The sequence below is a fragment of the Diabrotica undecimpunctata genome, chromosome 8 (genome assembly GCF_040954645.1).
Source record: "Diabrotica undecimpunctata isolate CICGRU chromosome 8, icDiaUnde3, whole genome shotgun sequence".
NCBI classification, from domain to species: Eukaryota; Metazoa; Arthropoda; class Insecta; order Coleoptera; family Chrysomelidae; genus Diabrotica; species Diabrotica undecimpunctata.
The window spans coordinates 64,664,688-64,690,501 of NC_092810.1; the positions used below are offsets into that span (position 1 = coordinate 64,664,688).

Genomic DNA, 25,814 nt, shown 5'->3' on the forward strand with positions numbered 1-25,814 from the left:
TTGCAGATTATAAACGTACAGTATAAACGTACAGTATCTGCATACTTAATATTGATCAGTTCCCCGTTTACTTTTATGTCTGGTCTTCCAGTGCTTTTTTAGATAAACTTGTCTGTATTTTCAGTAAGGCATTTCCTTCAATTACAATTAAGCCAAAACATCACCAACCCTGAAGTACCAAAGATATCCGTATATCAGTTAATATGCGTTCACTAGTGTACATCAAGAAATTTCTAAATCGTCTGGAAAGCTCTAAAAGTGTTTTCGTTATTGTGAGTAAAAATATAACATCAACTATTTTGCCACCACAAGATCCTATCTTCTATCTCCCTAATTTAGAAAAGGGTCAATATCATATTTTTCTTTATTGGAGTCTCATCTGCGATATGGTCTTTTTGGGGTTCTAATACAGCTGACCAATCTGATGTTATTTTTAAATTGCAAAAAAAGAACAATACGGTATCTGTTTGCTTCATTCGTAAACACCTACATGTTTTTCCAGCTAGACCTAATCATGACTACTCCGCCAAAAATTCAACATCTGATGTTTATTTACCGACCTCGTCCACTGAGTTAATAAAGAAATCTATATTATATTCTGTAAAAAAACTATATAACCATCTTCCTTTACAACTTAAATCTGCAACATCTTTCCCCAAGTTCGGTAAAATGACAAAAGCCTATCTATCTGAAAGACTATGTTATTCAGTAGAAGATTTTCTTAATGAATAACTAAGAAATTACAGTACCATTATGTACAAGTAACTAAAGTATTTTTATCTATATCTGAGTATCACATGCAGCAACTTATTAGTTCTAGTCCAGTCGTCAGAGAGTTGACTCCTAAAAATCATATGAAAAAGCTAAATTTTTCAGAGAATATCAATTTTGGGACCCCAAAAAAGGTGCAAAAAAGTTTACCACTTTTACCCCTGGGTTTGCCCCTAAAACCTCCTCGTAGGGGGTTAAAAACGTGAAAAAAATCGATTTACTGAGAATCTTACACCGTAGAAAAAAATGTTTCAAATAAAAAATGTAGCTAAGGTAATTTTAAACAAAAATGTTTATGAGCATTTTTTATGTAGAATGAACCGTTCTCTTAGAAACAACGCTTGAAACGAACGTCGATTTTGTATGTCAGTACGCGCGCGAAATCAATGTTCAATAAAATTTGTATCAGTCCGACGGTAAAAATTCGATAACTTTTGATTTAAGGGACCTATCGACAAAAATCAAGATTCGCTTTAAAGGTAAAGAGTTCAGCTTTTGTATTCAGTTTCTGTATTTTGCCACAAATAAACTCAGGTTTTATACAGGTGTTAAATCAAAAACTTGGCGCGATTTTTGCCATTTTTTATGATTCTCACGAGATCAATACCATCTACCCCAAATATCAAATACAAAATCATGCTTTGGTAGAAAAGAATGGGCAAACTACTATAGCTTATAATAATTGTACATTTAATATTGTTAACAAATAAATAAAGATTATGTTTCGTTGATATGGTGCATTAATTGTCTCGTGAAATAGTCTTGTCGAATATCATTTGAGAGAAAATTATTTACCGGCAAAATTTTCTTCTGGTTTTATTCAAGTTTGTTGCCTTTTGGAATTTTCGCTTATGAAATTTTGACAAAATCACTCGACTGGCATCTCGTGATTTAACTGTTAAAATTTAATTCGCGAACATTGCCAGGCATCAAACATTTACACCAGTCGAAAATATTGTCGGCAAAATTTTCTCTCTTATGATATTATCTACGAAAATAATGCCAATGTTAATTTATTACTAACACAAATTATCAAGCATTATTTTTTATCTTTATTAAAGCTCCCTCTAATTTCGTTTATTAGTAAAAGTCAGTTAAAATTGGGACAAAGTGTTCTCGTTATCATACCGGTAATGAATATTCAGCAAAGCATGTCCGTTCTCTTAAGTTATTTCGCCCTCTCAGCCCCCTTTTGCCATTAATTGTTCTTTACAATATAAGATGTAACAGCAAGTATTTTCGCGAGGATTAATATGTATAAGGGCAAGTTTGTAATTATTGGGTGTATTCTATTGATTCGCATTCACAATACTTTTCATTAAAATTCGTTTCTTCAGTCATTTCACTTCAACCCTATTTTTAGTATAGCATAACTCTTGGTAAACGGATTTTAAGGAAATACACATACAAAGAGAAGTAAGGTAAATTTGCGTCCATTCCTCATCATTATTGTTCAACTCATATTCGGAACAAATAATTCAAAACTTACTTGAACAAATAATAATCCGAATACAAGACTTACACACATGTTACCTAGGAAAGTGGAATAAAAATTAACGTTAAGGAGGACTCAAACGACTCGTGTACTTTTCAAGTACACAATTATTTGCCTACTTTGCAAGTATACGAGCTTTGCGATTGCGATGGCAAGCACAGCGCTCACATGACGACGTGTACAATTGACAAGTACACAAGCGTGAATAGACATGGCAAGTATACGCAAGTATTCTTAAAAACCTTGACAACTGAATTAGTAGTGTGAAAGTCAATATGGCTAGAGGTCGTCAGGAAAATCTCCTTGTTGCTTCTGCAGCTTTTGTTGTAATGTGCTCTGCTTATTTAATTAAATTAAAAAAAAAGAGAAGAATATGGTAAATGGTATCATTACCAAATGGACCTCTTGTAAAGCGCCATATTTCTTTTGAAAAACGTTTTTCATTCTCCAGTGCTCGTTTTTAATTCTTATTACAGGTGCATGTGTTTCATTGTGAATTGACAATTTTAATTTGGACAAAACTTGAATAAATAATAAAGATGACAAGATTAATTAAACAGTTCGAAGATACGGTGCTCATGGATGGTGATTTGAACAAAATAAAAGTCGATAGTGATATCAACGGAACCAAGAAGATTTAAACTAGTTGGAAACAATAAAATAATAGAACAAGTGACGAAAACGGAATACTAAGGAATCAAATTGTCGAGCTAGGGGAAAGTGGACTAAAAAGTACAAAAACACAATATGGCACAACAAATACCTCACAAAAAGATTATCGAAGACAACAGAAATGAAAGTCTTACGAAAGGTAACAACCCAAACGCTAAGAGGTAAAGTAAGGTGTGAGGAAATAAGAGCGAGATGTGGAATAGAGGAAACTAACATGTGAACAAAAAAAAATAGAATGGAATCAACATATAGAAAGAATGGCAGAAAACAAAACAGTAAGAAGAGCAAGAGAAAAAGAGTACGCAAGAGCCAGATCGCCAATCGGAAGAAGTGCAATAGGACGTCCGAGGAAGAGTTGTTCCGCCAACATCAAGCTATTTTCTTCTAGCATCTTAAAATAATTTACTATTTTATTAGGAATAAGCCACAATTTTACTTTAAAATAAGTTTATTTTGACTTTTCATTTTTCACTTTGGAAACCGTTCTCAAAATACAAAACATTAATGAACGATTCCCGAAGTGGAAAGCGAAAGGTCCAAATAAACTTATTTTAATAAGATTTTTCGCAATAAAAATAGTAAATTATATCAGTTGAGGCTAAAAATCGAAGTAATAACAGACATGTGCCTATCAATAAAGCAAGAAGAAGACTGTTGAAACCAAACTATGTGCTTGAAATTTTGACAGACGTCATACGTTGGATGACAGATGAAAGAACCGAGAGCAATTCTTTCTAACGGACCGCCACCTACAGAAGGAGTAATAAATTGAAACCAACCTCGTAAAAAGCCCTGCATATATTGTATTAGGTTAACGTGAAAATAAATTAAATACTGCAAAAACAAATTAATACGACTACCATTTAATATAAAATTGGAAAATTTTTAATTAACGATACGGACAGAAATTGATCAATTAATACAAAACAGAAGTAGAACTGGTAGTTTGTTTACTGTTTTAATATCAGTAAATCAGGCACCCAAGGCCTAATTATAAATACCTAGAATTAGTTACGTTGTAATACCTCCAAACCCAATTAAGTACACGTTAATTAATTACGCAATAACGGATAACGATGGATGGTAAACTGGTGACATCGAGCAGGATTTCATTTAAAATGAGCCTATTTATGTTTCAAGGGTTTCTTTCTTATTTTTAGCCAATGTTACACGATATTCAATATACAATTACTTCTCAAAAATAGGTATAAATCAACATAAAATACATTTTAAAGAAATATTTTAACTATTTTTAATCTTTCATTTAGCACACTATAAACAGCTCACTATAAACAAGGCACGTAAAAAATTTTGTGTAAATTTTTTATGTATGCTCTTTATAACCTATTTTCTTAAATTCATACTTCATCATAGATTTTCATTAGTGCATATAAGGTATTCCTACACTATTGTCACTGTGTTTGGTTAATCAATTTACACTATTCTTAGTGTAAAACACTTTGGATTCTTAAATTGAACTAGAAACGGTTGTGCTTCCCAATTCATGTGAAAGTGATTATTCCTCTATTTCACTTTCCTCATTTATTCTTTAATATAAGAAATATTCTATACCTTTTCTAAAAAACCAATTTTAATTGAGTTAAAAAAGTTTACTCATCTGACTGATAAAGTTTTTTATACGTCACCAGTCTTTATATACAATTACAACATACAATTATAAATACTAATGTGTTGACTGCAGATTCCTTTAACAACAATAACGGAATCTGCATAGGAAACTGTCAGAGAAGCAAAGAGAGAAAGAAATGCCGGATTGATATGATGAATGTATAACAGCATTAGATATAAAAGAGGAAGCTAGACTTAAATAACTACAAAGAAGTATCAGAAAGATAAGTGAAATTTAAAATTTAAAGAGAGTATAAGCGACTAGAACAGCAGAAAATTTTACAAAGGTATAAAAGAAAGTTCATCCTCATCATCACGTAGCGCTACAACCTGGGTGGGTCTTGGCTGACTGTACAACTTTTTTCCAATTTGTTCGGTCTTCCATCAACCTAGGGTCAAATGGAATGTTCATTTTCCGGAGATCTGCTTGGATGTTAACTCTCCATCGCATTCTGGGACGCCCGGGTGGTCTTTTGCCTGTGGAAATCTCCTCCCATACCAGTTTCACAAGTCTCTCGTTATGCAGTCTGTGTACGTGGTCTGCCCATCTTAGTCGCTGTGATTTAATTTCTTTGACAATATCGGCGTCATTGTAAAGTGCTTTTAATTCGATATTGGTTCTGATCTTATACTGGTTTGTGATGATATCATGGTGAGGTCCGAATATTTTACCAAATATTTTTCGTTCAAAGCGTCTGAGCTTTTCTTCGTTTGCTTTGGTCATGGTCCACGTTTCGCTTTTCACAATAAAAGAAAGTTGCTGGAAGATATTCGAAACCTGGTACACCTAACAAATATATTAGTCGTAGTAAGAGTAGACAGAGAACTGAGCCAACAGGAAGACGCAATATCAACCATGCTGTTCAAGATAGCTCTTGAGGTGGTCATCAGAAAAACCATTCGAGAGAAAAATAATGAGAAAAGTATATGGTCCGGTGCAAGAAGAGGACGACACTTGGAGAATCAGAAGAAACTACGAGATTAGTGAATTGAATGAAGAGCACCATATTGTACGATTTGTAAAAAGCCAGAAGCTGTCATGGCTGGGATATATCCAGAGACGGGATATAAAACCAACAAAGAAAATGTTAAAACGGAAGCCGGCGAGAAGACAAAAGACTCAGAACGAGATGGTTGGATGACGTGGAAGACGACCTAAAAACTATGAATGAAAGACAATGGAGGAGAAGAGCATAAGGGAGAGTCTTTGCCTGCCTGAATGGAACGACATATCCAGACAGGCAAAGACCCATCCAAAATAATGATGCCAAAGGAAGAGTATGACGATTACAGAGCTTTACGGCCCTGCAATGGTACGATAAAGTCTTTTTCAGTGATAAGGTCTTGTTATAGCGCTGCTGACCAGAGACTCTTCAGTCTTCTATTGACGTGGATGGGGTAAATTATTATTGTGATTTTCTAGTTCGTCATGATATTTGTCGGTATTCTCCGTATGTGACTCTACAATGTAAATCGAAGTCTTTGTGCAGCGTTTGGTTCCAAACGTAGCAGGGAACATGCGCCTTTAAACCAAAGATATTAGACTGACATAGCTGAACGATTTCAATATTTGATCTGCTGGTTGCTGCTATTGGAAAACTCCCAAATTTCGAATGCGCAAACCCAAATAAATTAATTTAATGGCACTTTTATATAAAATAAGTTTTTTCTATAAACATAACTTGAACTTCTGCCAATTACATTGTACCTATAATTCTTTCCTTTATAGATCTACCTGTTTTCTTAGTTAGATATTCTTTGCATGTTATCACTATCCATATTTATATACTTAAGTATTTTGTCAAGAGCCAAGAATCATACTAATGTGGAATGTGGATGAATCAATTGTATTATGTATTATGTATTATATATAATTTGCACTCCGATATAATAGCCAAACAAATAGTCATTTTCATACAAGCTATACGCTCTCGTGGTAGCTATACCTGTATTCATATAAAAATCTTTTTTATCTGGGTGATCAACCAATCCTCAGTTTTGTTTTACAATTTTTGGTATGTTTTCATATTTTCTCCAATGTTTCCATTCCCTTCGATCTGCTACGTTCTTTGTTTTTTTTTCTAGAGCATACATTGTTCTGAAGCTATTTTCTTCTTTAATGTTTTGTATTTTGAGAGCGATTTCCGAAGTAGAAATTGAAATGTCAATAACCTTATTTTAAACTTAAATTGTGGCTGATTCCCAATAAAAATAGTAAAGCATACATTTTTAAAATGATGGTAACAAGAAAAAAATAAAAAATGGCGCTCTTTTTTTGCTAAATGAAACAAACTCCTAGCAAATTTCTCGGTAGAGTGTAGTAGTAGGATCTGGTCACCAATATTAAAAGAAGAAGTCACTAACAAGGTCGTAGTTCTAAGACTTATAAAACCATATTTAAACAAAGAAATCATCTTTATATGGTACTCTTAAAAAGGACATAAAATTAAATCCTGTTGTAATAACAAAAGCTAAACTAAGAAAAGAAGACCACGTTTGGAGAAGACAAGGTAAAGCTTATGTTTCGAGATGGAGAAATAACTCATGAAGTTCTAAAAATTACTACTGCTCTTCATCCAAAGCTAATAGAATGTTCAAATAAAATAAATCAACAAAACATTAAACCCAAAGAAGTCGCGTAATATAAAAAACACATGTCATGAATAGATAGAGCTAATCAAATGATAGTCATATTTTTTGTGTCCAAAGAAAACAATTTTCTGATTTAAAAATGTTTAGTTTACCTAATAGATATATGTTCAGGAGTCTGGAACGCGTATTTTTTGTACAAAAAATTGATAGTCCTGGCAAATTAGCATTTATTCGCTTTACAGATTTTAGGGCTACTTATGTTGTGATCATAGTAGTGATGGACGACTACAATATCACAATCGGTGAAGGAAGTTATGAAGAATACATTGGGAAGTTCTGATTGATTAAGAGAAACCAGAGAGGAGAAAGACTATTGCAGTTTTGTATAGAAGAACAAATGATAGTAAAGGTAATGGATTTTGATAAGAGGTATGACCTTGTAAATACTTGTGTACTGTATCGGCATGACTCATAGCTCTTGTCAAAATTCATTACCTTTACCACATTTTGTAAGCGGCCATAGAGAAGATTATATACATGGCAAGTACCAGGACACAAGAAGAATCGAATAAAAAAAGACGACCACATAATTACACCACAGTTTACAATTACAATTCAATATACAATACAATACAATAATTATTCTCAATTAAGTTAATTAAAGTTTCATGATCTCAAAGGAGAAGAAACCATAGTAGTACTACCACATATATAATTTTCAAAAATTAAAGAAATAATAGTAAACAATCAAAACTAAACGATAAGTAGAAATGATCAACAGAAAAAAACAAAAATCGATGACTCACGAGATTCTGACATGTAGGAAACTACGGTCTACATCTACATCATGGGATACTACGATGTTATATCTTTTCTATACTTTTGTACGGAGTTGAGTCGTGGACTCTCAAATACTTCGGTCACATCATGAGGAACAACGAAAGATATGGGTTGCTGCAATTAATTCTACAGGGAAAGGTAGAAGGAAAACACAGAGCAGCATTGTCCAAAATACAGAATGCCACGATGGTCGCCAACATCCGAAACGAATATGCACTACAAGAAGAAGGCAACTTAAACACAAGATTGATGTAGAATACAAGTAGGATACATTCTCAATGTCATTAGAAACAAAATTAATTAAGCAAAGAAAAGGTGGATGAACTAAAAGTGCAATGAAATTGGGGAACTAGATCGTAAATACAGCAACTTTAACGTTCACAAGAAAATTAAAGAATAAAAAAAAGAAAGATTGGCTCATCTCCACATTTGTCAAAATTCCAAAGAAGTCCCGTCCTACCAACCGTGATAATTACAGGCGTATAAGCCTAATGAGTCATGTATTAAAGGTCATCTTACGAATTATATATACCAGAATTTACAACAAACGTGAAAGTGAAACATTACATACACAGTTCGGATTTAGCAATGGTTTTAGAACCAGAGACGCCCTGTTTGCCTTTAATGTACTGGAACAGAAATGCGCAGATATCAACTATGATATGTATATCTGCTAAGGGAAAAATGCTGGATGGAGAAGCGTGGGACAAAGAAGAATCTATTAGCTGCGAAACCTTCGTGAATGGTTTGGAGTGACATTGATCGAAGCAGAAGAAGAAATATGTTAATTCAAAGTCTCTTAATCCAAAAATAAAATATTTGAGATGGTAGTTTTGCACCAATAATTGAAGTTTATAACACAATCTCCCACTCACTCATTATTACATAAAATGTACTTTATTTTTTTATTTCGGATTCTCATATTGAACATTATTCAGAATTAGCTATTTCTAGTTTATAGATCGAAGAACTAATTTTCGAGGCCATCTATTTTCGATGCTGAAAAGCTTCACGCGATACGGTGTGATTTCTAACATTTATTGACACTAACAGTTGAATTCGTCCCAATTAGGAAATGCATAAATCAAATGGATTAGATTGTGTTGGAATAGCTCAACGAAGGTAATAAAACAGTTAAACTTATCTACATATCATGTAGATATGGCAGGACTATAAAGTTCAAGAGAGAATGGATTAGGTACTTTTATGGTTTATCAAGGTTAGTTCCTTATATAGAATAAGAACTTATTATTTCGTATCTACTGACCGATTTCTGAAAAATACAATTATTTTTTAAATATATGATATATTTAACACGATGTAATAAGTTTATTATTACTAAATTAGATACAAATACCTGGTAATGAAGAAACAATGCAATTGCATCAGTGAATACCGTGATTATGGATATACATAGATATGATCAACGACATTAACATTGCGGTATCGCTTTCCGTTATATTTTACATGCCGGTCATATAACATAAAAAGTTAGAAGGTTTTACCGCACTTATCAAGATTTGAATTAAAGTTTGCAAAACGTTATAATTATTCATTATATCTTTTAATAATTTTAAACAAGCGTGTATAAAAAATTTATAAATATTATAATAATTAGTGATAAGCTAACTAAAATAGCCTTGGTCGAAATTAATTTGGACTCGATCAGATAAGAAAAAACCTTCCTTTCTTCTATTCTTATTTATCATTTTTTATTCTAATTCTCTTGTTTTATTCCTTCATTCAATTTCTTCAGTTCTAATTTAGTCCAACTTGATTTGTCTACTCTATTTTTGATGTTTTACTTCTATTTAGTAGGTTCATTGTAATTGTTTGCCTTAAATTCCAGATATTATGTTAACGATGACAAAAAGTTTTCTTATCCTTATATATTTTTTCTGCCTCTACCTTTATATGTAAAAAGTTACCAACCGTGAAGTGTAACATTTCATTACGTTACATTTAATGAAATTTTTGATTCAGCCTAATTTCACTACGTGTTTTGTTATAGGAAAGTTTGTGTGAAGCGAAGCTTCTATATTGGCGTTGTATTACTTTTTCTCTACAGTAAAATTCAGAGTGGAAGTAGCGCCACGATCCGAAATGACGGTTGGTGGTTCGCTGTCACAGTAAACAGTTGGAAGAGTCCATTTACGCGACGGGGGCGAGTCCGCTATACAACATGTATACTTTTCAATTTTATTAAAATCTATAAAAAACTAATAATTAAATAACAAAATTACTTTATTCAATTTTAAAAATATTATTTCAAATTTAAAAATACAGAAAACAAGTATGAACCTTCGCGTTGGTCTACAATACCGCCTACTGTACCACTTTTTTTATTTGTTTATTTAATGCTTGTTGCACTTAGTGACAGTTGTCGGATTCTGTTTATAAAATATTTCAAACCGAAGCGAAATAAATTTATCGATAATGCACAAGTGTCCCAATAGCCGTCGTGTCGGTAACACGTACCGCACATTACCGCGATTAATAATAAACACAATAGACCGAATACACAAATACTAAATCCACTAACATTAATAATATTGTATATGTATAGATATATTAATTCTAGATTTACACCATATTATAGTATGTTAAAAATGATTAGTGTCTATTACAATGTTAGGTACAGTATTGTAACTGTATTTTTATCCTTGCACAATGTAATCTATTCTCCTTATTTCGACTAACATCAGATTATGATGACGATCGAACTGCAGAGAAATATACATGTAGAAGTTAAATACAAAACACTGCCTGAGGTGATTGCGGGGTAAATTGAGTAGCTCTGCGGTTACCACCCGGTCCCAAGCCCGGGTAAAATGTGGAGCAACCTACCAATCGTAAAAACAAATACTGCTCAAAGAAACAATGTACAGCCTCGGAACCGGATTGAGACTATGAAGACGACTACGGCAAGAAATAAGGACAAGCGAAAAACATCCAAAACCGAGATGAGAATTACTACATGGAATATCAGATCGCCCAACTTAAAGGACCAAGAAATAACCCAAGTGCTGAAAGAGAAAGAAATAGACATTTGTGATCTACAGGAAACAAAAAAGAAAGGAAAAGTTCAATTAGGTAAATACATACTAATCTACAGTGGAGTAGCAAAAGAAAACAGGGCCTAAGAAGGTGTAGTCTGACTAATACACCAAAGGTACCAAAATCACATCAAAGATTGTCAATACATATCAGAAAGAATAGTAACAGCAAAGATAAGAATGGGGAAGAAAGACCTGAACATCATCGGAGTATACGGCCCAGAAAATAACAAGCCTCAAACAATAAGGGAAGCGTTTTATGACCAATTACAACAAGTGGTAGATCAAGTCAGAGGGAAGATGATAATATTGGAGATTTTAACACTCGAATAGGCAATCAAGTAATACCCGGCATTAAGCAAAAACATAACGAGAATGAGAACGAAAATGGAGAACTGACGATCAACTTCTGCACGAATAACGAACTAAGAATAAACAACACATTTTTTGACCACAAAGACCAACACAAGTATACATTTAATAACACACGTGGACAAAGATCTATGATAGATTATGTTATAACCAACAGAGATATACATCCAGCGAAAATAATCGACGTAATATGCCTGAACTCAGCAGATGTAGGTAGTGACCATAACCTAGTATTATGTAAAATAAGAATCATAATGAAATACTTCGCACCCAAGAGAGCGGCGCCAATACAAATAAAAATCAAAGTCAAAGGACTAAAAACGGAATCCACGGAATACTTATACAGGAAAAGAATATCAGAGAAGTTCGTTGGGAAGGAAATATTACAAAACGATAATATCGAGGAAAGCTGGGGAAAACTCTAAAATAACATAATTAACGCAGCAACAGAATCACTTGGAGAGAGGAAAGCAACGAACACTAACATATAAAAAAAGAAAACACCATGGTTTAGAGAGGAAGTGAAGACAAAATGTGAAGAAAAGAAGAAAGCCTTTTTACAATACAGAACACAACAAACACAACAGGCATACAACCTGAAAACGAATCAAAAATGAAACGAATACTTTAGTCAGACAAATTAAAAAGGAACACTGACACAGAGTTTCTTAAAACAGATGAAACACGATTTCTACGGACACACAAAAAGAAATATGGAGCATGATCAGAGGACAAAGAAAAGAGATTACTTTACTTTACTTAATCAGTAGACCCATTTGTCCTTTCGGTGTTGGGCCGAAAAGAGATTAACGAACTAATAAAAACGAAACACATTCAGAAGGAAACATGAGTAGACTACTTTCGATCCCTATTTGCTAAAGGTGACAATAATGAACCACCAACACGACAGGTTTGTCGTCACGAGGTGACGACAAACGAAGAAATAAATATTTAGGAGGAAGAGGTAAATGAAGCATTAAGGAAATTAAAAAATAGAAAATCACCAGGAGAGAACAGAATACCGAACGAACTCCTAAAGTACGGAAGACCAGATCTGACCAAACAACTATTAAAACTAATCAAAAAATTATAGAACAAAACAGAATTCCGTAAGAATGGAGATCAAGCATCCTAATACCTCTCTTCAAAAAGGGAAACAAATCGGACCCGGAAAATTACAGAGGAATTAATTTATTAAACACAACACTAAAATTAACAACCAAAGTGATAACAAATAAAATGAATGAAAGTATAACACTAGCCGAAGAACAACAACGTTTTAGGTCGGGAAGATCATGCACCGACGCTATATTCATAATGAGGCAAGTTCAAGAGAAATTACTAGAATACAACAAACCGGCATATCTATGTTTCGTGGACCTTACGAAGGCATTTGACCGGGTCAAATTAAAAGACGTTATCCACTTACCGTACGCAAGAGAGATACCTGTAGGAATAATTAAAACGATCGAAAATATCTACCAAAACAACACAATAAAAGTAAATGTAGAAGAAGAACTAACCGACCCTATTGAAGCTGGCAATGGGATAAGACAGATATATTCCCTGAGTCCTCTATTGTTCAACATGATTATGGATAAAATAATAAAAAAAGTAAGAACTAAAAAAGGATACCAAAAGTGAAGATGATTTACAACGTATGCTGCACCAATTTAATATAACCGCTAGAAAATTTAACATGTTAATTTACCCAAAAAAGACAAAATGCATGGTTACAACAGCAAATTTACTAAGATGTAAATTGAAACTGGAAGGTCAGATAATAGGACAAGTTATGGAGTTTAAATATCTAGGCATCACATTATCTAGCTAAGTGGAAGATCAAGTGAATAGAGCAAACAGAGCCACAGGCTGCCTAAATGAAACAATATGGAGAAATAAAAATATCGGGAAAGAAACGAAATATAAAAACACTTGGAAAAATTGATGGTAAGACACTATGGGACAGAGCTAGAAGTACAGATATACGACGCAGATGCAAGGTGGAGAACATCAACAACTGGGTAAGAAATAGAAGAGTAGAATGGAACGATCATATAAACCAAATGACAACAAATAGAGTAGTAAAGACGGCAAGAGACGGTTCCCCAAGACGATCAGTAGGAAGACCACGAAAACGATGGAACGACAACTTCCTGGAGGCACATTGAAAAACAGACAAAGTCATGTCTATAGAAGAAGAAATTATATTCAACTATGGAGTTTACAATTATAAAAACTTGAATACACGTACCACGCAATGACTATAACTGAGAAAAAGAAAACGTTAGAATCAGAATCATATGAAAATGGAAAAAGATTAGTGTTCAAAAAAATTCGGATATTTCTTGGTGATGTTGGCAGGACGTTGACAGAATCTTCAATGGCCAACACTTTTTCTTCTAATAAAAAATATTTTGATAGGAGGTTGTTTTATTTTTCTTTTCATTTCACTCACGATTTATTAGAATGGCTACATGGCAATGGCGTTGACGCTGGCTGGTAACTTTTTTATCTGCACGTTCTGTGGCTCGTAATCCATATCTTTTCTTTCAAAACCTATACTATCCGGAAAACTTGTTTAAGTTTTTTTATTATACATCCAGTCTCTTTAATTTTAAATTAAATTTCTTTTGCCTCCTCCTTTTCTTCTTCGGAAGATGATTTATTATTTCTTGGTGTTATTATGTGCCTCCATTTCTGCAACATTCAACAAATTAATTAATACCTCGTCCCGAAGATCCCTTGCTGTTGTTTGAACAATCACTTTAACACCTACATCATTATTTATATATTCATATCTACAAATCATTCAACAGTAATTATTCCTTCTTCAAATACTGTTTTCGTTGAGGGATGAAAAAATTTGTAATTTTTAAGAAATACATATACGATTTTTCCCACAGTAAATAACACATCACAGTATATTTGTCCCGACTTTTAAAGTAGATCCTGTTGACCGTTTTCTTTCATACAGACCTAACTCTTTCCAGGTAAACACTTGTTTCAGTTCGTATTTTCCATTCGCTAATAATTTGATTTTCTGGATGCAGCTTTTTCTCTAATGTTCATGTTTTTAAGTGTTATATATTCCATAAATTATGCAACCATCCTCGGATTTTAGTAAACAGAGAGATCATATATTGTGTAATTATTTCTTGAAAATCTTTGTAAAAACTTAAGCTTTTTCCCGTAACCAATTTCCAGCTTCCTCTTCAGATCTTTCAAAATTTCTTGAATATATGATTCATTGTCGTATACAATTGCGTAATGCTTTTAATCTCTCATATTCTAAAATTTTATTTTTTGTTTTAATGGTAAAACGCTTGCTTTAGACATTGTTTAGAGCTATTGGGCGCTTTACTATAGTCTATAGAAAAGTAGTAAGTATGTCACTGTCAAATTTGATGAAACAGCAATTAACAACTGATCTTGTATGTACCGGACATTTTGGTACGTTAAGGGAAGTATGCTCACAGCATTTTTGGGCTGACCTAATCTTGATAGCTCTTCTATTTGAAAATGTTTTCTTGGGTCATGTCTAAGTTAAATATTGTGTTATATGGGTTTAAGCCACAGTCGATTTTAATGAAAATTACATTTTATAATTGTTTTTGATGTTTCGATTTTCAGTCTGGAAATCGTTTTTAAAAAAGATTATTTTGAAAAATATGCTAAAGAAATATAACCCAAATAACTTTTAGTTAACGATCCATTCACTAACTTAAACATTTCCAAAAGCTTAAAGACAAAAACTGTCACTTCTTGTGGTTTTGTCAATCTTTTTCGCCCGGATCCTGGTATTTTGCTATTAAGCCTCTTTTTACAAAGCGCTGGTATAGTTCACATCAATATATAGTGCCTTTACAGCTAACACTTTTAAATATTTTTACAACTATAAAGCTCCTACATAGAAATAATAACCTTCATGGATAAACTTGCGATATTAAATAAGAAAACTATGTTAAAATACCATAAAGATCGCATCTACATATATAAATAATAATCTGACATCAAAAGAGATTGAAATACAGAAAGAAATAGTTCAATAGAAAAAATAAATTTCGAAAAGCAACAATTCAAGAAAATAATAAAAATTGAGACATGGAATGTGAGAGGTACTTATAAGCAAGAAGCTTTAGGAAACTTAGAGCAAATGATGGAAAAATGCACAATATATATCCTCACCCAAGAAACGAAACAACTGGGAAATGAGATAATAAAAATAGGAAAGAGCACTGTTCAAGAGTGGTGGAAAAACAGACGTTGTTATCGGTCTTCTTCTTCTTAGCGTTGTGTCGTCCATGTTTGGACATAGGCCTCTCCCAACTCCTTCCATCGGTCTCTATCCTGAGCAACATATTTCCAATTTGTTCTGGCTATTCTTTTAATATCATCAACCCATCTCATCTCTGGTCTTCCTCTTGGTCGTTTACTTTTGTAAGGTCTCCAATGTTGTATTGTAGTATTCCAACGTTGGTCTTTTTGTCTAGGAGTGTGGCCCGCGAAGCTCCATTTAAGTTTGGCAATTTTTGTTGTTATGTCCTCGACTTTTGTTTTGGATCTTACCCAGTCGTTCCTCTTTTTATCTGACAGTCGTATACCTACCATTGCTCTTTCCATTGTTCTTTCTGTTGTGGCTAGTTTATTCATGTTTGCCTTGGTTAGGGTCCAGGTTTGACATCCATATGTCATGATAGGAAGGACGCATTGGTTGAACACTTTGCTCCTCAAGTATATTTTGCGGTTCTTAGTATCCAACTAAGTTTTCCAAATCCTGCCCATGCTAGTCTTGCTCTTCTAGTAATTTCCGCACTTTGGTTCTCTTTGTCAAGTCTCAGGATTTGGCCTAGGTAGATATATTCCTGGATTTGCTCTAGAGAACAAATCCAGGTTGTTATCGGTATCAGAGCTTAAATGAATTGCTCGTAATAAGAGTGTTGATAGTCATGCTAAAGAAGGAGCTAATACTCCTTTTATAGGACCAGCGCCATTTTGCAGTTTACCAAAAAGGAGCATAATGGAGGCAATACGAAAATGGGAAAATGAACTTACGTATCCTACTATAAATATACTTCAGGTCAAAGACAGAAAAAAAGGTTATTGTAACCTTCAACTATTACGCAAAAACACTCTTAGAAATTCAGAAGACTGCCATCAAAGTAATAACAGGTTTTCTCGTCACTGAAGACTGCTAATTCAGATAGCGCGTGTTTAAGTAAAATGAAAACAGTAGACATAGCAAAATTCAGATTATGCGAAATCCAGAGGAAATGTCTGAACACATGTCTGCAACTGCTGGACAAGATAAGACATATCTATACAAAACAGAGGTGACATTGTGACGTTTATCCAAGGCATGGTGTTTATCAATAATTCTTGTAGTTTAAATTTGTTTTATATCAAAGAACACTAGACATGATTAGGACACTAACGAGCAGACAGAGCTGTTTTCTACGGATTTCCCAGTCCATTGCTTAGTTATACAGTTTTAAAATAAAAAATCTTCAAAACCTCGTTTTAATTTATCTTATTTGCTAATTAGAAATACAAATTGATATAGATATGAGTCCCATAAAGTAAAAAGAAAACTTTAAAATAATTTTTTTAATATCCAGATGATCACATTTGGTTATAACATATTCTCGTCAAGATCCTTTTGTTTAAACTTTTATATTATACATTAGTTACAAATTATAATAATTATAATCTTATCACCAGTTTTAATATTGTTAAATAATCCACTTTTATGAAAAAATTAGTTTTCCCATTCAAGTAACATAAACATTGAAAGTATCTATAACTAATAATTACCATTAACTGAGGTACTTACTGTTTATGTATATTTTATGGTCTCATTTGTAGGATTCGCTGTTACGGAAACTGATTATAAGTCAGTGTAGGTATTGTTCCCTTGACACCCACGTTGACTAAGAAGCTACAAGGCCGAAGTGATGTTATCTTCAAATGAATTAATTAGTTTCTTGTTTTAAACATGATTGTGAGTATATTTTAAACTTTTTCACTTTTTAATTAAAATTTACTGTATAGTACCTACAAGATTAATAAATCACTCGAATAACTTTATCCTTATTCGGTTCCGACTTGATTCTCATGTATAACAAGCACACAACGATTAACAACAAAACAATTGTTTCTAGAACTGATAACGACCGAGACACAACAACCTATTTCACAACGTGAACGTACGGTACCAGCGAACTCTTCAGGTGCACTAAACTGAAATGGTAGTGGTACCTCATGGGAAAGCCACTGACACAATCATCGACTCCGGTGCCAATTGTAATGTAATAAAATATAAACGTTGGGTTCGAGTACTACCTGAAGTCCGAACCCGGGCGACTGGAAAGTCAGCAGACGCGCCGGATACTGAATCACTAAAAGCATTGTTAGTTTGAAACTGAACTATTCACAAGACTATTTTAACCAAACTGATATGGCAATAATAATAGACCAGGTACAGAGCACACTTTTATGTACCACTTTAAATTACACTCGTCTTCAAAATTGAGGTGGACAAAAATTTGGCTTTAATGGCATTTTCAAGTTAAATATATATACATACAAACAATTTAATCTATATAGCTTAGTTCTTCCTTAGTTAAAAAGACTATTACGTGTACGCGAAGAGTAAGAGGATATTTAAAACTAGTCTTTTGAACTAATATGGCAATGTAAACAAAAGGCAAAATGGATAAGAAAATCATAATTACAAGCATAGTAGAATCATTTTAGATCAAAACAAATTACAGAACTTAATATTGTCACAAGGGAAAAGAAAATTTAAAATAGATAATAAAAAAGTCAATAGCCCTAGAAGAGTCACAATAACAACTCACCGAATAAATATGAACACAAACACATAATTAGATAAAATTGATAAAAAAAATAGTGAAATGAGCATTAACTTATGAAAAATGAGGAAGACAATATGCGGAGACAATGAAACAATAACCAATATCTATATCTACGCAGAATTAAAACAAAGCAAGGAAAGAGGAATCATCAAATGAAGCATCAGCGAACCGTGAGCGTTTAATAGCCCTTATATCTCACCGTACCTTTCATCCATCGGCCGACTTCGTACACTCGTAACTAACCATTCAAAGTTGCAGATGTACTAAGAATTTTAACTGCTTCGTGTGGAAGCAAAATTTTTGACTGGACCGGGGTTCTAACCATGAATCTCATAATCTACACAAGTGAAATTGGGCCTGACAGCCAACCGAGCCTGAAAGCTGACCTTTTTTGATGTAAGGATCTCAAACTGAATACTAACAAAAGTAAATATTGATGGAATAAAAAAACTGAAGAAATTTAACAGATTGATAGTAGATAGTAAACCGTTCAAACATGTACTGCAGTAATTCCGAAAATTATAAGACCACCAAAGAAGATCAAGGTTTATGACCGTATAAACCCATCAACTAAGCTATAATAAAAAAAATCAAAAACAAATTTATTTGAAAGACTATACTATAAATATTTAAACCAAAATAATCTTTTAAAAAGCCTAAAACTCATTAATTCTTCAAATATTGAATAAGATACACAAAAAAATCATAGACATAGGAAAACCATACAGAGAAAATAACCATATGCACCAAATTCATTCCGAGATATTAAGCTACAAACAAAAAAGAAGTAGAATCCGTAATATAATGGGTGTTTTTTAAAGATATAGAACTTTAAATGGTCAACAATTTTTTAATTATCTACTTTGATAACTGACAAACGAATTATGTTTGGTTTGGCTTGCCATTTTAACATGAGTAGCATCTGAACAACACTTCAAATATTAATCGCCAATAAGAAAAACTGCCGTATTTTGAGTGAAGATTATCCTCAAGTGTATGTTAAGACACCGTTATATCCAGAAAAATGGACTGTTTAATGTGCTTTATGGGCTGCTAGAATCATTGTCCGTACTTCTTTAAAACCGAGGTTGTTCAGAACGTAACAAGCAATGGTAACCGCTATAGAGTCACGATCACTGACTTTTTCGTGTCTGAATTGAATAAACATGATGTGGAGGAGCTGTCGTTTTATCAAGACAGCGCAACATGTTACACAGTCGATACCACAATCGATTTATTAAATTTGAGTTGATAGGACTACATCCGAGCCACCCGCGGCAGCCATATGCCAGAAATAATATTTAAATAGAAATAGCAAAAGATTCTTTTTTATTGCAATAGAAAAAAGAGGCTACCGATTTTGGGGTCAACAATTTATTCCCCATATTTGGGACCAGTAGCAGAAGCTGGTAGCTAAAATGATACATGATTGTGAGGCATTAGTTCAGCATATTCTTATGGAGACTGTGTACGAAAATGCAGGAGTGTTTATCAATACACCTCGTCCTGATACCTTTGCTTCGCACAATAGTCATAGGTTGCTGGTTTTTTTCTTGGGAAACAAGTTTTGGCCTTAGGGAAATAGTTGTAATTGTTTAAATAGACTTATTATTATTATTCGTTATTTGGAAAATTTTCATTGTTTCCCAGACTTCTGGGCGGTCCTTCAAAAAAGTATAGAAAAGTAAACCTATTTCCCTAAGGACAAAACTTGATCTCAAATTCTCATCTTCACATAGATGTAGGTTGTATATATTGTTGTAAATATTGAAATTAAAAATTATTAAGTTACACATCACTACAAGAATGCAGTTATGTCAACATCAATTATTAAAATACTACATAAAGATATACAACCAAAATCTCAGCATGTATAGTAAGTACTCACATATCAATATGTGAGTGGATGGGTACCATATGCTTTTGGAGTCACTTGGTAGTTTCCAAAGAGTATTTGCCGCTTACAATCTAGTGCCTCGAAGTCATGCAAGATATGGTTGACTGTCCCAGGTTCTCTGCTACAAAGTCTGCAGCTTAAGGCTCTATCAAACAGTCCCATTATATGCAGGTGTCCCTTGAGTGGAGCATGTCTAGTAAAAAAGCCTGGATATGACGAACTAATTCGGATGCCTTCGGATCCAGACTTTTTTCCAGATGCTTTTTGGCACTCCCACGGCCGGCTTTGAATCGAAGTATTTAGTAGCTGATGCTCTTTTGGCGAGTGGATCAGCTCTTTCATTGCAGCTTAAGGCTTATGAGAGCCCTCATAGCCTCTTGTCTATCCGCTTCAATTTGAAAGCCTTATGTTCATTTCTCATGGACTGCAATATTGCAAAAATCTTTCCCTGAAATACAGAAGTATATTCACCTAGTGGAATAGAAAAGTTTAAATTTCCAAAAATTAAATAGTAGGGTCTACTCTATTTTTTTTACTTTTTTAATCTATGGATATAAAATAGCTTCAAATATATAAAAAATGAGATTCTTAATTTCAAAATCTGCCTCGAACTTTAATTTTATCGTCCGTTCCTTGGTCTATAAAGTCAAAGTCCTATGTATCTCGTTGTGTCTTTCTCTCTCGTGGATGATGGTAATTCCAAATCTACGGATGATGGTCGCGAGTACGTTGCTCGATCAAAGTCCGTGAAAGAAGATACAATGGATTGCCAGTATGCTACCTGTGTGAAAGTTGCCAAACTTCAAGGTATTTAAATTAACATAAACGTTCCGTTTCCTACATATGAAATATGAAGTTTTCCCATTCGTGTTATTAACATTATTGATACTGCACATATAAAAACAATGCTACACAGCGTTGGAGCATTGTAAACAGCAGCATCGCAGGATTTAGAAAATCAGTTAAAATTGAATTAATTGTATTGGTTGTTGTGTTTGATGATACATTAATAATAAATTTCTTTTCTAAAAATTTCATTATTTTCGCAGTTTTTGTTATTTATCTTAGATCTTTATTCGCTTTTAGTTATTCCTATTGTTCTTCTACATGATCTTATTTTCATTTGCCATACGTTGTTTTGATACACTGCTGTACATATTACAAGACTATGTAAGTTCTGTAATTTTTTTTTGTGACCTTACTTTCTTATTCGTTCGAATTTTCCTTCATTTCCATTTTTGTACGGATTTTTTCATTTCATTCATTTTCCCTTAAGTGGGTTGGCACTTATATTTGAGATAACACATCTTCTATTACAGTTTTTAATTTTCGTGATTTTAATATCCATCTTAGTTTTGCACAAACATAGTATACATTGGTATTAAAGTCGACTTTACACTACATGATTTGTCATATGACAATATCAGATGAGATTGGTTATGTATGCTCGATTCTATGTTTTAGAAAATTATGTTTACACTAAATAATAACTTGTGACTTATGATATGAGTGACAATGAGGTTAACCGTCTATAGTGAGGCAAATTTGGTTATAACGAGAGAAAATAAGATCCAAAAACGTGTTTTTTACGTTTTAAGTCCGGTCGTGGCTATAAATAAATACCTTTTCAAATAGCCCCTCAATAAACTTAACTGCAGCCCGCAATAAACTTCTTTACAATGAATAAATACAACTGTTTCACATCTTTAGAAAATATATGATAGAATGATACTGTACCTTTTAAAGCAGTTAAAAATAACAGAGTTATTAAAATTGCAGAAGCAATAGTTTATGTTATCCTTAAAAATACGATTTATACATTATGTAGTTGGAAAAAAATATAAGTACAGCTTTTTTGTTTTAACGTATATCATTGATAATAAAAGTAAACAACTCTTTTATGTTTTAATATATTTCATTGACAATAAAAGTAAATAACTTTTTTTCAAAAACGCCATTCAAACAATATTTATTGGCATCTTATATTGCTCCGAATGGCTTCACTATAGGAAGTTTAGAAAACTACAGATTCATATGTATGCACAATATTATGATTGTCTGATATAACGAGATCGGCTTATAACGAGGTAATTAGTCTGTCATTTCAGTTCTCGTTATAGAGGGAGTCTACTGTATATATATATATATATATATATATATATATATATATATATATATATATATTATTGTGATCTGCTGTATGATGTTTTATTATTAATTAACACTAATTTAATTAATCCAATTATTTAATTAATTAATTCACTAATTTATGCAGAGTCATACAATTCAATTACTATTAAAAATTCTCAGGGTGCCTTTTTAATTTTACTTTAATCAGTTTACTTTATATATCTCTTCTAGTGGGTTCAGTATCTCCTAGTTGCTCATAATCGAGATAGAACAGGAAACGGAACTAACATTAAAACAACATAAATATGCACACAAATTATTATTTATTTTCAATAAGCAATACGATGAATGTTAATAAATAACTTTTTGTGGGCAATTATCTTTCCCAACAAACTCCTATACTCTAAATTTAATTTTAATTACAAACTATCTATTGATCTGTTTTATAATAATATCTACTAAAAAAAATGACCATATAAAAATATAATTTATTCACAAAAAAAAATAACTATTTGAAACTTGGAATCTTAGTTCGTATGCTTATATTTGATTTTATTTTTAGAATATCTTAAAATTTTCTTTCATTCAAATTATTTGACTGACCTTTAAAGTTTTTTACACCAATGATGTCTCCTCTCGATCAAAACCACAGTTCCTTCCTTGATTGATTATGTCCGGCTACCATCAAATCTTTCCCGTTCTCAGCATCGATCCAAACCGCATACCAGCAAACTACTCCTCCGAAAACACAAGCCCAAGCCTCTTTTGACCGGTATTCTTTATTCACAAATTCTCCTTTCTTTCTCAATTATATCTCGTGGACTATGCAGACTCAAAAGAGGTATTAATCTTCTCAATTTTGATCTGCTCTCAGCTTCCACCTTTTTCACTAACAAACGAAAACACTGGTACTCAGATTGACTACACGAAAACACGTATTCTCTTCTGGTCTGCCGGTAACATAATAAAAATTTTCAATCTCCCCAGGCAAACCTTCTCAACTCTCTCATTCCCCATCATTCCTTTTTAACCAATCATAAGCATTCATTTTTCCCACTTATTTTCGATTTAGAAAATTTCCAACATAATATTTAAAACAAATAAACTACTTTCACTCAAATTACTTTTCAGAAACCATTAACAATTTTGCCTTTTTCAACAGAAATAAGTTTCCAAATTCTTGTTATCTCATATCTAAATCTAATTCTTATTTACTTTCGAAAAATGCCCACCGCAAAATACAATTACAAGTTTATTCTTAAATCTATAAAATTATACGGGTTCCACTGTCCTTTCACTATTCACTCAGTCTTTCAAGGAAAAACTGTTCCGTCACGGAACAATGTCTTCTCTTATTCTAACTATTACAAATAAGTACAGGGTTGTATTTTAACTTATATGCCCGCGGTATATTAAAATAATAAAAAAACTCTTTATTCTATTTCTGATTGATAAACTGATCCATAACAATATATATATATATATATATATATATATATATATATATATATATATATATATATATATATATAAAGCACTATATGCGCAAGAGACATTATTGATTATGGTAATCGGAGACCAAAATCCGGCAGGGGAAGACAACTATCAGAACGCAAGGCCTCCTCGGTCGTCAACATGCGAAACCCTTGCACAAAAAATCAAAAAAAATACTCAACCCTCTCAGATAAAAATAGCTACCTGGAATGTAAGAAGTATGTATCAGCCTGGAAAATTACATAATGTTATTAAAGAGAAAGAGAGGCTAAATATAGATATACTTGGGGTTAGCGATGTACAACGGTCAGGAAATGGAGAGATATCAATAAATAACCACAATATTTATTACACTGGAGAAGACAAAACTGATCGTCGATACGGAGTAGCTTTCATCATAAGCAACACTATAAGACAATCAGTGCTAGGTGTGATTAGAAAGAATAATAATGCTAAAAATTCAAGCACGGAACTGTAATATTAATATGATCCAAATCTATGCTCCCACAGCTGATAAGACCGAAGATGATAAGACCGAACAGTTTTATTCAGAATTGCACAATTCAATCAAGTTAACAAAATCTAGAGATATTATTTACATTTTAGGAGACTTTAATGCAAAAATTGGAGTAGGTACAGTTGAAAATATAGTTGGGCAGTTCAGATTAGGAACTAAAAACGAGAGAGGAGAAAGGCTCATAGAATTCTGCCAAGAAAAGAATATGGTAATTGCCAATACTTGGTTTCAGCTTCGTAAGAGAAGACTATATACATGGACGTCTCCTTCACATACAGAAAACCACATTGTCAGAAACCAGATAGACTTTATACTCGTAAATAGCAGATATAAAAACTCTATAACCTCAGTTAAAACTTATCCTGGAGCAGATGTTAACTCAGACCACAATCCATTAGTTTCTGACGTGAAAATAAAATTAAAAAAAATTGAACTCAGAAAAAAAAACAACCAAAAATTAGTAAGAATGCTAAAAAACGAAGAAATAAAAAACGAATTAAAAAATAATGTTAATATGCAAAAAACAGTAACTAACAACAAACAAATTATGGATTTAAATTAAAAGTGGTATAATATAAAAAACACATTACTGAAAACAGCTCAAGAAAGTTTGATACAATATAGGTCAGAGGCTACAAAACAGTGGATGGCAGAAGAAATATTATTATAGATGAAAGAAAGAAGGAAATATAAAGGAAAAGATCTACAGAAGTATAAAGAAATACAACGAATAATTTAGGAAAAAATCAAAACAGCTAAGGAAATCTATTTGATGAAACAATGTAAAGAGATAGAAGAACTAGAAATAAAATACGATATGAGAAATATGCACAAAAAATAAGAGAAGTGACTGGAATGGGTCGAAATAGACAGCAAAGACACATAAAAGACAAGAAATGAGTACCTACTACAAATAGATTTACCAGAGAAATTAAGAGGATGGGAGGAGTACGTTAGAGAACTTTTCCAAGATGAAACAGGTGAAATGCAGAAAATACAAGAATTAAATCCTTTAGAGAGACAGAAGATCACGATAGATGAAATCAAATATGTTATCAAAAACTCTAAAGACAATAAGGCAGCTGGATTAGATGAAATACCAGTAGAACTGTTAAAACTAGTGGAAGAGGATAACTTGGAAGTATTGGCAGATTTATTCAACACGGTGTACGATAGGGGAATAATAGCACAAGAGTGGCTGAAGTAAGTATTTATAATCATCCCTAAAAAACAAGCATCAAAAGAGTGCTCTGATCATCGAACACTGAGCCTCATGAGTCATACTTTAAAAGTACTGCTGAAAGTAATACATAAGAGAATATACGAAAGGCTAGAGGAGGGTATTAGCGAGACGCAGTTCGGGTTCCGAAATGGAATGGCTACTCGAGAAGGACTATTTGACATTAACATATTGATTCAGCGATGTCGGGATGTAAACGTTGATCTACACTCGTACTGTGTTGACTAATTA

At 32.8% G+C, this 25,814-nt stretch overlaps 1 protein-coding gene across 9 annotated transcripts in view; it reads right to left on the reverse strand.

The window, feature by feature from the left end:
* trc (Serine/threonine-protein kinase tricornered) overlaps positions 1-25,814 on the reverse strand; it is a 427,668-nt gene that overhangs the window by 59,322 nt on the left and 342,532 nt on the right. Inside the window, exon 1 of one of the 9 annotated variants that reach the window (XM_072540415.1) lies at positions 17,261-17,739. The exons of the other annotated variants lie outside the window; for them this stretch is intronic. The gene's annotated coding sequence lies outside the window, so the exon portion shown is untranslated. Of the gene's footprint in view, positions 1-17,260; positions 17,740-25,814 lie in introns of those variants that run through there. 9 annotated transcript variants of the gene reach the window in all.